The sequence below is a fragment of the Abramis brama genome, assembly GCF_963993115.1.
Source record: "Abramis brama genome assembly, chromosome: 4".
Taxonomy (NCBI): domain Eukaryota; kingdom Metazoa; phylum Chordata; class Actinopteri; order Cypriniformes; family Leuciscidae; genus Abramis; species Abramis brama.
In genome coordinates, this window is record NC_139966.1 from 2,100,001 (window position 1) to 2,113,589 (window position 13,589).

Here is a 13,589-nt window from a genome sequence, read left to right on the forward strand (position 1 = left end):
CTGTTTAACATATATAACTGTTAAACAAAGAAAGTAAGCGGTATGCGGAAAGTATTATAGCGTTTGCTTTTATATTATTAGTAACAGAAAGGCAAACACTAATAGGCTAACGTTACTTTCTCACTCACTGTCAACATTCAGCAAATGTGCATTAATATCATTTAAACAAATCTTTGAGTATCTAATAAACATTTAATTTCACAAACCGTGCAGATTTGACCGAATCCAGCGGTCAGGTGTTGTGAAGTGTGTGTGTGTGTGTGTATCCTGCATGAGTGTGTGACGGACAGAGTGTGCATTAGTTCAGCTTCACTGGAGACCATCGGTCGACTCCACACACTTTAAACCCTTGGTTTCAGACTATGTTGCGCTATATTCAGGAGCCCATATGACATATTCATAACTCTCACTGTGTGCTGAATGTAAATCTACAGTAGAGTTGGCTACACTTATTCATATATTTTCAAACAATTTCTTTATTTGTGAAAGATACTATATTATTAATATTATGATTACATACATGTATGTGTCAGGATACACGGGATACACTTTAAATAAAATGTTTTAGATTTGTATGTTTTTTAGTTGTTTTTCTAAACAAGGCTAATCTGTCTTATTCTGTCCCCATCTCTCAGTTATTCCTCCTCCACTGGCTCTGTGAAGCCGTTCTGCGATATCTCAGTTATTCCTCCTCCACTGGCTCTGTGAAGCCGTTCTGCGATATCTCAGTTATTCCTCCTCCGCTGGCTCTGTGAAGCCGTTCTGCGATATCTCAGTTATTCCTCCTCCGCTGGCTCTGTGAAGCCGTTCTGCGATATCTCAGTTATTCCTCCTCCGCTGGCTCTGTGAAGCCGTTCTGCGATATCTCAGTTATTCCTCCTCCGCTGGCTCTGTGAAGCCGTTCTGCGATATCTCAGTTATTCCTCCTCCACTGGCTCTATGAAGCCGTTCTGCGATATCTCAGTTATTCCTCCTCCGCTGGCTCTGTGAAGCCGTTCTGCGATATCTCAGTTATTCCTCCTCCACTGGCTCTATGAAGCCGTTCTGCGATATCTCAGTTATTCCTCCTCCACTGGCTCTGTGAAGCCGTTCTGCGATATCTCAGTTATTCCTCCTCCACTGGCTCTATGAAGCCGTTCTGCGATATCTCAGTTATTCCTCCTCCGCTGGCTCTGTGAAGCCGTTCTGCGATATCTCAGTTATTCCTCCTCCACTGGCTCTATGAAGCCGTTCTGCGATATCTCAGTTATTCCTCCTCCGCTGGCTCTGTGAAGCCGTTCTGCGATATCTCAGTTATTCCTCCTCCACTGGCTCTATGAAGCTGTTCTGCGATATCTCAGTTATTCCTCCTCCACTGGCTCTATGAAGCAGTTATTCCTCCTCCACTGGCTCTATGAAGCTGTTCTGCGATATCTCAGTTATTCCTCCTCCACTGGCTCTATGAAGCTGTTCTGCGATATCTCAGTTATTCCTCCTCCTCCACTGGCTCTATGAAGCTGTTCTGCGATATCTCAGTTATTCCTCTTCCACTGGCTCTATGAAGCTGTTCTGCGATATCTCAGTTATTCCTCCTCCACTGGCTCTATGAAGCTGTTCTGTAATATCTCAGTTATTCCTCCTCCACTGGCTCTATGGAGCTGTTCTGCGATATCTCAGTTATTCCTCCTCCGCTGGCTCTATGGAGCTGTTCTGCGATATCTCAGTTATTCCTCCTCCACTGGCTCTATGAAGCCGTTCTGCCATATCTCAGTCATTCCTCCTCCACTGGCTCTATGAAGCTGTTCTGTAATATCTCAGTTATTCCTCCTCCACTGGCTCTATGAAGCTGTTCTGTGATATCTCAGTTATTCCTCCTCCGCTGGCTCATCTCAGTTATTCCTCCTCCGCTGGCTCTATGAAGCTGTTCTGCGATATCTCAGTTATTCCTCCTCCACTGGCTCTATGAAGCTGTTCTGTAATATCTCAGTTATTCCTCCTCCACTGGCTCATCTCAGTTATTCCTCCTCCACTGGCTCTGTGAAGCTGTTCTGCGATATCTCAGTTATTCCTCCTCCACTGGCTCTATGAAGCAGTTATTCCTCCTCCACTGGCTCTATGAAGCTGTTCTGCGATATCTCAGTTATTCCTCCTCCACTGGCTCTATGAAGCTGTTCTGCGATATCTCAGTTATTCCTCCTCCTCCACTGGCTCTATGAAGCTGTTCTGCGATATCTCAGTTATTCCTCCTCCACTGGCTCTATGAAGCTGTTCTGCGATATCTCAGTTATTCCTCCTCCGCTGGCTCTGTGAAGCCGTTCTGCGATATCTCAGTTATTCCTCCTCCGCTGGCTCTGTGAAGCCGTTCTGCGATATCTCAGTTATTCCTCCTCCACTGGCTCTATGAAGCTGTTCTGTAATATCTCAGTTATTCCTCCTCCACTGGCTCTATGGAGCTGTTCTGCGATATCTCAGTTATTCCTCCTCCACTGGCTCTATGAAGCTGTTCTGCGATATCTCAGTTATTCCTCCTCCACTGGCTCTATGAAGCTGTTCTGTAATATCTCAGTTATTCCTCCTCCACTGGCTCTATGGAGCTGTTCTGCGATATCTCAGTTATTCCTCCTCCACTGGCTCTATGAAGCCGTTCTGCCATATCTCAGTCATTCCTCCTCCACTGGCTCTATGAAGCTGTTCTGTAATATCTCAGTTATTCCTCCTCCACTGGCTCTATGAAGCTGTTCTGTGATATCTCAGTTATTCCTCCTCCGCTGGCTCATCTCAGTTATTCCTCCTCCGCTGGCTCTATGAAGCTGTTCTGCGATATCTCAGTTATTCCTCCTCCACTGGCTCTATGAAGCTGTTCTGTAATATCTCAGTTATTCCTCCTCCACTGGCTCATCTCAGTTATTCCTCCTCCACTGGCTCTGTGAAGCTGTTCTGCGATATCTCAGTTATTCCTCCTCCGCTGGCTCTGTGAAGCTGTTCTGCGATATCTCAGTTATTCCTCCTCCGCTGGCTCTGTGAAGCTGTTCTGCGATATCTCAGTTATTCCTCCTCCGCTGGCTCTGTGAAGCCGTTCTGCGATATCTCAGTTATTCCTCCTCCGCTGGCTCTGTGAAGCCGTTCTGCGATATCTCAGTTATTCCTCCTCCGCTGGCTCTGTGAAGCCGTTCTGCGATATCTCAGTTATTCCTCCTCCGCTGGCTCTGTGAAGCCGTTCTGCGATATCTCAGTTATTCCTCCTCCGCTGGCTCTGTGAAGCCGTTCTGCGATATCTCAGTTATTCCTCCTCCGCTGGCTCTGTGAAGCCGTTCTGCGATATCTCAGTTATTCCTCCTCCGCTGGCTCTGTGAAGCCGTTCTGCGATATCTCAGTTATTCCTCCTCCGCTGGCTCTGTGAAGCCGTTCTGCGATATCTCAGTTATTCCTCCTCCGCTGGCTCTGTGAAGCCGTTCTGCGATATCTCAGTTATTCCTCCTCCGCTGGCTCTGTGAAGCCGTTCTGCGATATCTCAGTTATTCCTCCTCCACTGGCTCTATGGAGCCGTTCTGCGATATCTCAGTTATTCCTCCTCCACTGGCTCTATGAAGCTGTTCTGCGATATCTCAGTTATTCCTCCTCCACTGGCTCTATGAAGCTGTTCTGTAATATCTCAGTTATTCCTCCTCCACTGGCTCTATGAAGCTGTTCTGCAATATCTCCATGTGTTTGAGTGTTTGTAGCTCCTCCAGCTCGTCATGAAGGCCTTATGAAGGCTTTTCCAGCTGGAGAAACTGCACTTGTTAATGTGTCTTTGCTGTTTCCAATATGATGCTTCCCAAAGAGACGACAAGAAAAGCAGAAGTTCTGGATACGGGATACTCAAGCCACTGAACTTCATCTGGCCAAGTCTTATTAAAGCTCCAGATTGGGTAAAGGGTAGTGCTGAAGCTTCACATGTTTAGGGCCGGTCTGCACTGTTCCTAGATCAGCCCTTTCACTTTCTTTCTGTGTTCTGTTGCTAAAGCCTCTTCTCTCCTCGCTGACTCATCTGAGACATGGTGAAATAGCAAGCTCAGCTCTATTAGTGTTTTAATAAATAACCTTTACTTAACAACATGATTTTTGTGAGAATAGATAAAAAAGGTGAATAAAGAATCTCTATAATAACAAAAATAATCTTCACCCATTCTTCATGCACATATTAATTTTATAGGCTACCTTATTCTTACCCAAAGGCACTCGAGACATCAGATTGTCTCGAGCAACACATATTGCCGCAGTAGCATCCTCTACCCCAGATACAGCTCTGACAAGGATTGCAAACACTGGTCTCCTACCACCGCCTATACATCTTGAGAACAGATTTGAAGTGCTAATGAATGTAAATGAGGAATCCCCAAACGTGATGAATGTGATCGAACACAGACTGAATGGGCCAGTGGCTAACACTGATGCTAACTGGCACTCAAGGTCGATCAGACAGCGGCACTCAGCTCAGAGCGCTGCCGAGCCCAGGACTCTAATAGTGGGGGACTCCATAATCAGAAACATTAGCAGCAGAGATACAACTACGTGCTGCCTTCCACAAGCAACAACTTCTGATATAAACAGGGAACTTCAGAACATTCTGATGAAACATAAGACTGCAAATCGACTCATCATTCATGTGGGGAAGAATGATATTCATAAAGAGCAGTCAGAACTCCTTAAGAAGGATTTCCATGAACTTTTTGAAACACTTAAAAGACTGAAAGTTCAAACATTCATCAGTGGACCACTCCCAGCAAGAGGAACAAACCGGTTTTCACGGTTACTTGGGCTTAATACGTGGCTGCAAAAAACCTGCAATATAAAAGGAGTTAACTTCATTGACAATTTCAATCTTTTCTGGAGTCAGAGACAACTGTTTCATCGGGATGGCCATCACCCAAACAAACTTGGTTCAAGAGTGTTAAAAGACAATATCTACTTCTCTCTCAATCATCCTTCTGCAGTGTGTGCCAATCCACTCAATCTGACCGGCACACACACACCTGGACACAGTATGAATGACGACGGGACTTCACTTCAGCAGCAAAATGGACATGATAACACCACTCCGCCACAACAACCTCTGCTCACGGACTCAATCTCTGCTGAACCCTGCCCACAGAGCTCACCACAGACAGACATATCAGAACTGCTTGAAGATTCAACACCCAAGGACGACTTCCTGGAAAACAGCCAGGGAAGCCAGGACAGCATATCACAGCCTCCGATAACACCAGAGCAACAGGCCCTTTCACCAGACACTCTCTCCCTCTCTCCAGCAACTCCACTTCTGTGCTTCTCACAGAAAATGGAAGAACTGGTGCATGCTGGAACCAGACTATCCCACTCTTTTGCTGCAAGCCCCCAGATCACAACCAAAAAAAGACGGGCACCATTACCACCCGCATCAAAGCCTGCAGCAAAGCCTGCGGGCCCAGTTCACCCTCCCCCTCCTGTGAGAGCTCTTCGGCCTCTGCCACAACGCCAGGGCCCACACCCTCCTCCATCTGCTCGAGGTGAACCAAACACAACTGATACCAGCTCTCAGTGATGTGTGTCGGGTCCCCGTTTTGATAACAGTAACTTTCTCAAATGTTTACAGAACAAGCGGGAACCCAGTGTGCCTGTATCTTTCTCTATTGCTGTTCTATCACAAGATAGAAAGTCTAAGGCCTTCAATAGCCGTACAGCAAACCTAACTAATCTGGTGCCTATTACACGTCAAACTAATATTGCTGTGGGGAAAAGTAAGTCTGTTAAGTTAGCACTCCTTAACATCCGCTCACTTAAAAATAAATCACTTCTAGTCAACGACTTAATAACCACAAACAATCTGGATTTTATGCTTCTGAATGAAACCTGGCTAGAAGACAGCTGCAGTGCAACAATCCTCAATGAAGCAGCCCCCCCGAACTTTACATTTATGAGTGTCTGCAGAGCTGTTAAGAGAGGTGGGGGTCTAGCTGCTCTTTTTAAAGATATCTATCAATGTAAGCAAATATCATTTGGGAATTACTTGTCTTTCGAATATCTGAGTATTGTGTTAAAAGGTGCTCCACGCATTTTACTTATCATTATTTACAGGCCTCCAAAATACTCTTCAGCCTTTGCTGAGGACTTTACAGAACTATTATCAACAATTACATCAGAGTTTGACTGCTTTGCCATTGCTGGAGATTTTAACATCCACATCGATAGTGCAGAAAACAACATGGCAAAAGAAATCAATACTGTTTTAAAAACTTTTGATCTGACTCAGCATGTAGATGGACCCACACACAATCGTGGACACACTCTAGATTTACTCATCAGTAAGGGTCTAAACATTTCATCGATTGTTATTAAGGATGTAGCACTGTCTGATCATTTCTGTATTTTCTTTGATATATTGATCTCTCCTGCCACTGAAGCTAGATCTGTGTCTGTCAAGAAGAGATGCTTAAATGAGAACACTAGTGTACTATTTATGAAGGCTATATCCTTAACACCAAGTATATCTGCAGACTCTGTTGATTTTCTCCTTGATTCTTTTAACTCAAAAGTTAAAAGTGTAATTGATGATATTGCTCCTGTGAAAGCCAGGAAGAAGAATGGCAGACAAAAAGCACCTTGGAGAAACTCAACAGCAGTGCAAAATATGAAAAGACAATGCAGAAAAGCAGAGCGCATGTGGCGGAAGACAAAACTTGTAGTCCATTATAACATCTACAAAGACAGCATCCATGCTTTTAATATGGAACTAGGCAAAGCTAGACAGACTTTCTTCTCAAATATTATAAACAGCAATTTAAACAACACACGCACTCTTTTTGCTACTGTAGAGAGACTGACAAACCCCCCAAGCCAGATTCCCAGTGAAATGCTCTCGGACAACAAGTGCAGTGAGTTTGCTTCTTTCTTCTCTGAGAAAATCAATAATATCAGAAAGGTGATCAGCACATCCTTGAGTTGCCCTGGGGTCAGACAGATCAAACCGCCTGAGAAAGTAGTTACTATGTCTGATTTCAAAGAAATTGATGGCAAAATTTTGGAAGAAACCGTACAGCACCTTAAAACATCAACCTGCGCTCTTGACACACTTCCCACATCATTTTTCAAAAGTGTGTTAAACTGTTTAGAAGCAGATCTCCTAGAAGTGGTAAATGCCTTACTTCTCTCTGGGAGTTTTCCAAACTCCCTGAAAACTGCAGTTGTCAAGCCCCTCCTGAAAAAGAGCAATCTGGATAAGACCATATTAAGCAACTATAGACCGATCTCAAATCTTCCTTTCATAGGCAAGATCATTGAAAAAGTTGTTTTCAATCAGCTGAACAAATTCTTATGCTCGAATGGATACTTTGACAATTTTCAATCTGGTTTCCGACCGCACCACAGCACAGAGACAGCGCTCATAAAGATAATAAACGATATTCGCTTAAATACTGATTCAGGCAAAATATCAGTGCTGGTACTACTCGACCTCAGTGCTGCATTTGACACTGTCGATCATAACATACTTCATTTGACACTGTCGATCATAACATACTTCTTGACAGGCTGGAAAACTGGGTGGGGCTTTCCGGGATAGTCCTAAAATGGTTCAGGTCATACTTAGATGGGAGAGGTTATTATGTGAGTATAGGAGACCATAAGTCTGAGTGGACATCCATGACATGCGGAGTCCCTCAAGGCTCAATTCTTGCGCCACTCCTGTTCAACCTGTATATGCTCCCAATGAGCCAAATAATGAGAAAGAACCAAATTGCTTACCACAGCTATGCAGACGATACACAGCTCTACTTAGCCCTATCGCCTAACGATTACAGCCCCATTGACTCCCTGTGCCAATGCATTGACGAAGTCAACAGTTGGATGTGTCAAAACTTTCTTCAATTAAACAAAGACAAAACTGAAGTCATTGCGTTTGGAAACAAGGATGAAGTTCTCAAGGTGAATGCATACCTTCACTCTAGGGGTCAAACAACTAAACATCAAGTCAGGAATCTTGGTGTGACACTAGAGTCAGACCTTAGTTTCAGTAGTCATGTCAAAGCAATAACTAAATCAGCATACTATCATCTGAAAAATATTGCAAGAATTAGATGCTTTGTTTCCAGACAAGACTTAGAGAAACTTGTTCATGCTTTCATCACCAGCAGGGTGGATTATTGTAATGGACTCCTCACTGGCCTTCCCAAAAAGACCATAAGACAGTTGCAGCTCATACAGAACGCTGCTGCCAGGATTCTGAGCAGAACCAGAAAATATGAACATATCACACCAGTCCTCAGGTCTTTACACTGGCTCCCAGTTAAATTTAGGATTGATTTTAAAGTATTATTACTGGTATATAAATCATTCAATGGCCTAGGACCTCAATACATTGCAGATATGCTCACTGAATATAAACCCAGCAGATCACTTAGATCACTAGGATCATATCAGCTAGAAATACCAAGGGTTCACTCTAAGCATGGCGAGTCCGCTTTTAGCTATTATGCCAGCCGCAGCTGGAACCAGCTTCCAGAGGAGATCAGATGTGCTCCTACAATAGTCACATTCAAATCCAGACTCAAAACACATCTGTTTAGCTATGCATTTAATGAATGAGCACTGTGCCAATGCACGTCCGACTATCTGTACTGTACTGTACTGTATTTTATTTTTTATTTTTCTAAACTGTTTTAATTATTCTTATTTCTTTTTATTATTTTAATTTCTTCTATGTAAAGCACTTTGAATTGCCATTGTGTATGAAATGTGCTATATAAATAAACTTGCCTTGCCTTGCCTTGCCTTGCCTACTTTATACACTCACACACATGATACACACACAAACACTTAAAGCCAAGTATAATTATAAACACAGGGCTCTATACACTTATATCTCTGAAGGAGCACTTGTACATGCATTTACACGGCACTTACAAACTAATAAATAATCTTATAAAACTAATGTATCAACTGTAAAAGGTGGAATACAGAAATATGAAATGATGAGGAAATTAGAATGGCACTTTGAAATATGAAAGTAAATTGCCACGGCCTTAATGAGTGAGTCGGTCAGTCATTTATTCAGTCGATTCGTTCGAAACAGACGATTCATTCAGAAAAGAAGAAACTGTTTTTATGAATGGGTCAGTGAATCATTGAGTGAATTCGTTCAGTAACACCGCTGTGTGTCGCTGCAGAGACGCACAACAACATGCTTTGTTTGGAACCATTTTCGTTAGTGAAATATTTCTTTTTTTATTGTCTTGTTTATTAAATTGTTGCGCTGACACAAAAGTCTGCCACAGACCATGCTAACCAAACATATAACCGCTCTAACAGACTGATCTCATGAAATGGCGTATGTATGACACGCCAATTCGATTTCCATTTTTGGCGTGCTATCAACACGCATAATCGCTTTTCAGCGTGTTTATCAACGCCGTTGACTTAACGTTACATTATAAACATGACCTACCCCAACTCCGTCCCTAAACCTACCCGTCACTGGGGTTAATACCATGTATAGATTATAAATGTAAGATCCCTTAACTCTACTCCCACACCTAAACATACCCATTTTATGGACAATATTAAAATGATAAAACGTAATGGACAGATATGTAGGAAAATGGCATTTTTATGAACAATATGGCATTAAAAGATAGTTTGAGCCACGAATACCCCTAAACCTAACCATAACCATTTCTTAAAACTACCTAGGCAACAATTATAAAGAAAAACAACAGACAGACGAGTATAATCATAATAATTAACCTTACAACACAACATCGATTCACAAAATACACCAATTTTATTAGCTTGATGTAATCCAAACCTTCAAAATCCATTATTTGCCAGAAAAAGATCCAAACTCAGCCCTTTATCCAGTAATCGTCATCTTGACCGTAAACGTCAAACCCCGCGCTTGTTATGAATTCAAATTAAAAAATTGCGCCCTCAAGAAGCGTTACGACAGGTTACTATGGTTACGGCAGTAATATCAAACGCTCATTGGCTCTCGCCTCGCCTGCTTCGTCACAGATTGCGTCATGCACATTCACATTTGAAATGAAGCGCGCACTGCCGCACAGCCCTCAGAGCGAACCGAACCGAAGACGGATTAAATTTTCATGGATTTGAATTAATAACTTAAATTCTGCTCTGTTACCTCATACAAAACCACTGCCAGAGAGGACTGCGACACATCGTCACGTGAACAACTTTTGGTACCGATTTTGACAATTTCTCATTAAATAAATTATTGTGATTATATTTGTCTGTCTGTTGTTTTTCTTTATAATTGTAGCCTACGTAGTTTTAAGAAATGGTTATGATTAGATGGTAGGATTAGCAAACGTCCGGGGATAATGGTACGTGTAAGATTCACGTCTGAGGCTGTTAAACTGTGACATCTACACGTTTTCCAAAGGGGACCAACATGATTATTTCACATACATTTTGCTCCGTTTCGCTCGGACATTTAACGGCGTAGACATACACGCGGAAGATGACGGTTCGTTTCGACGTGAACATACACGCGGATAGCTCAAAATGCGTATAAATAACACGCCACTTTTGACTTGAAAGTGGCGTGTATGTTTACGCAAAGTCATGATGTCATGTTGGCTCTAAATGCATGTGTGTATGTTAGGTGGCCATACGTCTGTATTTTGGCTGGACAGTCCGGATTTTAAGTCCTCTGTCCGGCCCAGCCTCAAGCCGGACACTCATTTGTCCTCCTTTTTGGAGCTGCGCTGAATCGGCCTAAAGAAACCCGCTCTAGAATCTTTATTGGGACGCAGCAGCATAGCGGCTAATGCCGTAAGATCTCTGGTCAAACAAATGATTGGCTGAAAGCGCTGTCAAATAAATATCTGATATATCATTGGTTAAAAACGTAAACAAGCCTCCACGACGGGGAGTCCACGTGCTGGCTATGTCATATCATAACGTTAACATGCCGAAACGTCAGAGCTCATTTAATCCGGAATGGACAGAAGAGCACGAGTTTGGCCATGATGACTCTAGAGGAGCTGTTGTCGCCTGAGCTTCTGCTGCAGAGGGGGAACTTCTGTGTTAACAACTGAAATGTGTATTTATTTATTTTTTGCATTCATTATTTATTTATGTATTTCTGTTATTTCAGTGATACACGTTTGCGTTTAAATCTGTTCATCAAATAACGTTAATGTATTAACCAGCATTTATGCTTTTGAACAAGTGCATTTCCTCACAACATTTTTGTTCATAAATATACCTCATTGTCATGTTCTAGACTTGTTATATTTAGCTTTAAAAAAATAAAAAAATAAATACCCCCTTAATATTGTGGAAGTTTTTTTCTCCATGGTATCGAAAATGGTATCGAATATCGATATTTTTCAAGGTATCGTATTGAAGTTAGAAATTCTAGTATCATGACAACACTATTAAAAACGATTGTATTGATTCCGCTAAAGAAAATAGTCCGTTCCGCGACCAAGCGGCAACCTCCCTGTCTCTCTCTTGAAACCAACACGGAAGTGAATTCAACGGCAATTCATCGACTGGCCACTAGAGACCGGCTGCAGAAGTGAGTCAAATCTGTATCTCCCCCATGTTAAAATGCTCAACTTTACAGCAGAAAAAAACATGTTTACAGCCTGGTGCAAAAAGTGGCTTTGGCCTATAGCTTATTTTTCCCTTCATGACGACTGTGAGGGGGGTGAATTTTTTTATAACTCATCCGTTTAAATTATATTAAGCCTTAAAATTTCTGCATAATTAAGGGTGTCCAGTTTTGAGTGACAGGTGGATTCCTGCTGCTGTGGTCATTAGTCATCATTAGCCGTTTGTCTGCTGTCTGTTAGCCGTCACGTTACCTCAGCTCATTGTCTGACAGTAAAAATAAATAAATTCGGGAGTGACGCGCTGCCAAGATGGCGACGGTCGGCCACGCCCACTTTAGGCTTCAAAAACGGTCTTCAGAAACCTACGGCTGACGTCACGGACACTACGTCCATATTTGTTTACAGTCTATGGAAATAACACACCACATTCTACATTAGAATTCAGCCAAGCCATGTAATAAATACAAATAATATTAATACTCATAAAACCTGCCCAGAAAGCCACATGGACAAAAAGGTGCAAACTTATTGTGTAAGATGTGTTGGTCCTATCTGCAACGATCATAGCTACAAAATCTACAAAGATTAGTTGCAAATTTAAATTTCTCTCAAACACTATAACACACAAATTATCAAATTTTAAACATTAGAGTATCATCAAAATCTTAAATTATGTAATTATTAAGTTAAAGATAAACATAAAACAAGGAACTCGTTTTTGGAAGAAAACAATATAATTCAATAGGGTTTATTATTTTAATTTTATACAAATTGTTGAGTTAAGAACTAATTTCTCAGCACTCAGTAGTGTTGGGAATTAATATTAACTACCATCATTGTTAAAATGAGTAACTAGTTTACTAGTGCGAGCTGAATAATGCTACGACTGATTTGATTTCAGTGTACCGGTTCAGTCTGATTGCCGTCCTCTTCACTGGCTCAGGTACTGGTAGGGAGTCCGGGTGTTGGTCATGTTGGATTACAAATTTATTAAATGTTTAATTTAGTTTTTCCACTGCAATAGTATATAAGCTGATAAAGTTTAGTAGACTGATTTCAGATGATTATTGAGTCTCCAGCAAGAGTCTCCTTTCCTGCCAGACCTGTTTTCTCTATTGTGTTTTAAATGAGTCAGATCACTGAGATTCTCACTTTTCGGAGCCCAGACGTTGAATCGTTAGGTTGATTGACTTTCACCTTTTGTCTTTGATGGCTCTGGGATGGCTCTTGGAACCAGAGTTCCTGGCCAGTATCAGCATTTGAATAGTTATGCTGATTCAATTGGACTGGTGGTGCTCTCAGAGTAGGGTGTGTTCCCACTTCATTTGCATGCTTTATTCAGAGTCTCCACCTCTATGTAATCCCTCCCCCTTGGAATGTATATAGCCACAATGCATACTGTATTAGTTTTAGATTTTGGAAGAACTGCAGCCATGTCAACGCAAAGTCCTCAATAAAGAATAACTTCTTGAACGTGATCCCAATTTTCTCCTGGTTCTTGCTTCGATGAAAGAAAACTTTCCAACAGATGGTGCCGCGACCCGGATGGAGAAACTGAAACTCAACAAAGAATGAATTTTCCAGACGGAACCTTGAAACTTCAAGAAACAAAGAACGAACTTTTCCAGATCTGAAGATTGAAACTTCAAGCTCAACAAAAGATCTGACAAAGATTGCCAGACTGAATCTTTCCAGCTTTCTCCAGATTGAAAACTTCAAGCTCCAAAAAGATCTCAAAGCCTGACTGAGTTCCAGACTGAATCTTGAAACTTCAAGCTCAAAGATCTCAACAAAGCTGACTGAGTTCCAGACGAATGTTTTCTGTACAACCAACGATTCTGTGAGTTTCACTCTATTCAAAGAACCGATGCAGACCAGTACAAATTTGTTTTCCTCTGCGCCGACAGAGAAGAAGTTAACAAACAGCTGCAGGGTTTTGTTAACTAAGTTTATCCTCTAAAAAAGTTTTCTTTTAGAGATGAAATTTATCCTCTGTTGTTCAGGCAGGGAAGATTA

At 41.9% G+C, this 13,589-nt stretch overlaps 1 protein-coding gene across 1 annotated transcript in view; it reads right to left on the reverse strand.

The window, feature by feature from the left end:
- LOC311081536 (NACHT, LRR and PYD domains-containing protein 3-like) overlaps nt 1-13,589 on the reverse strand; it is a 102,832-nt gene that overhangs the window by 11,357 nt on the left and 77,886 nt on the right. The gene's annotated exons all lie outside the window — the stretch shown is intronic.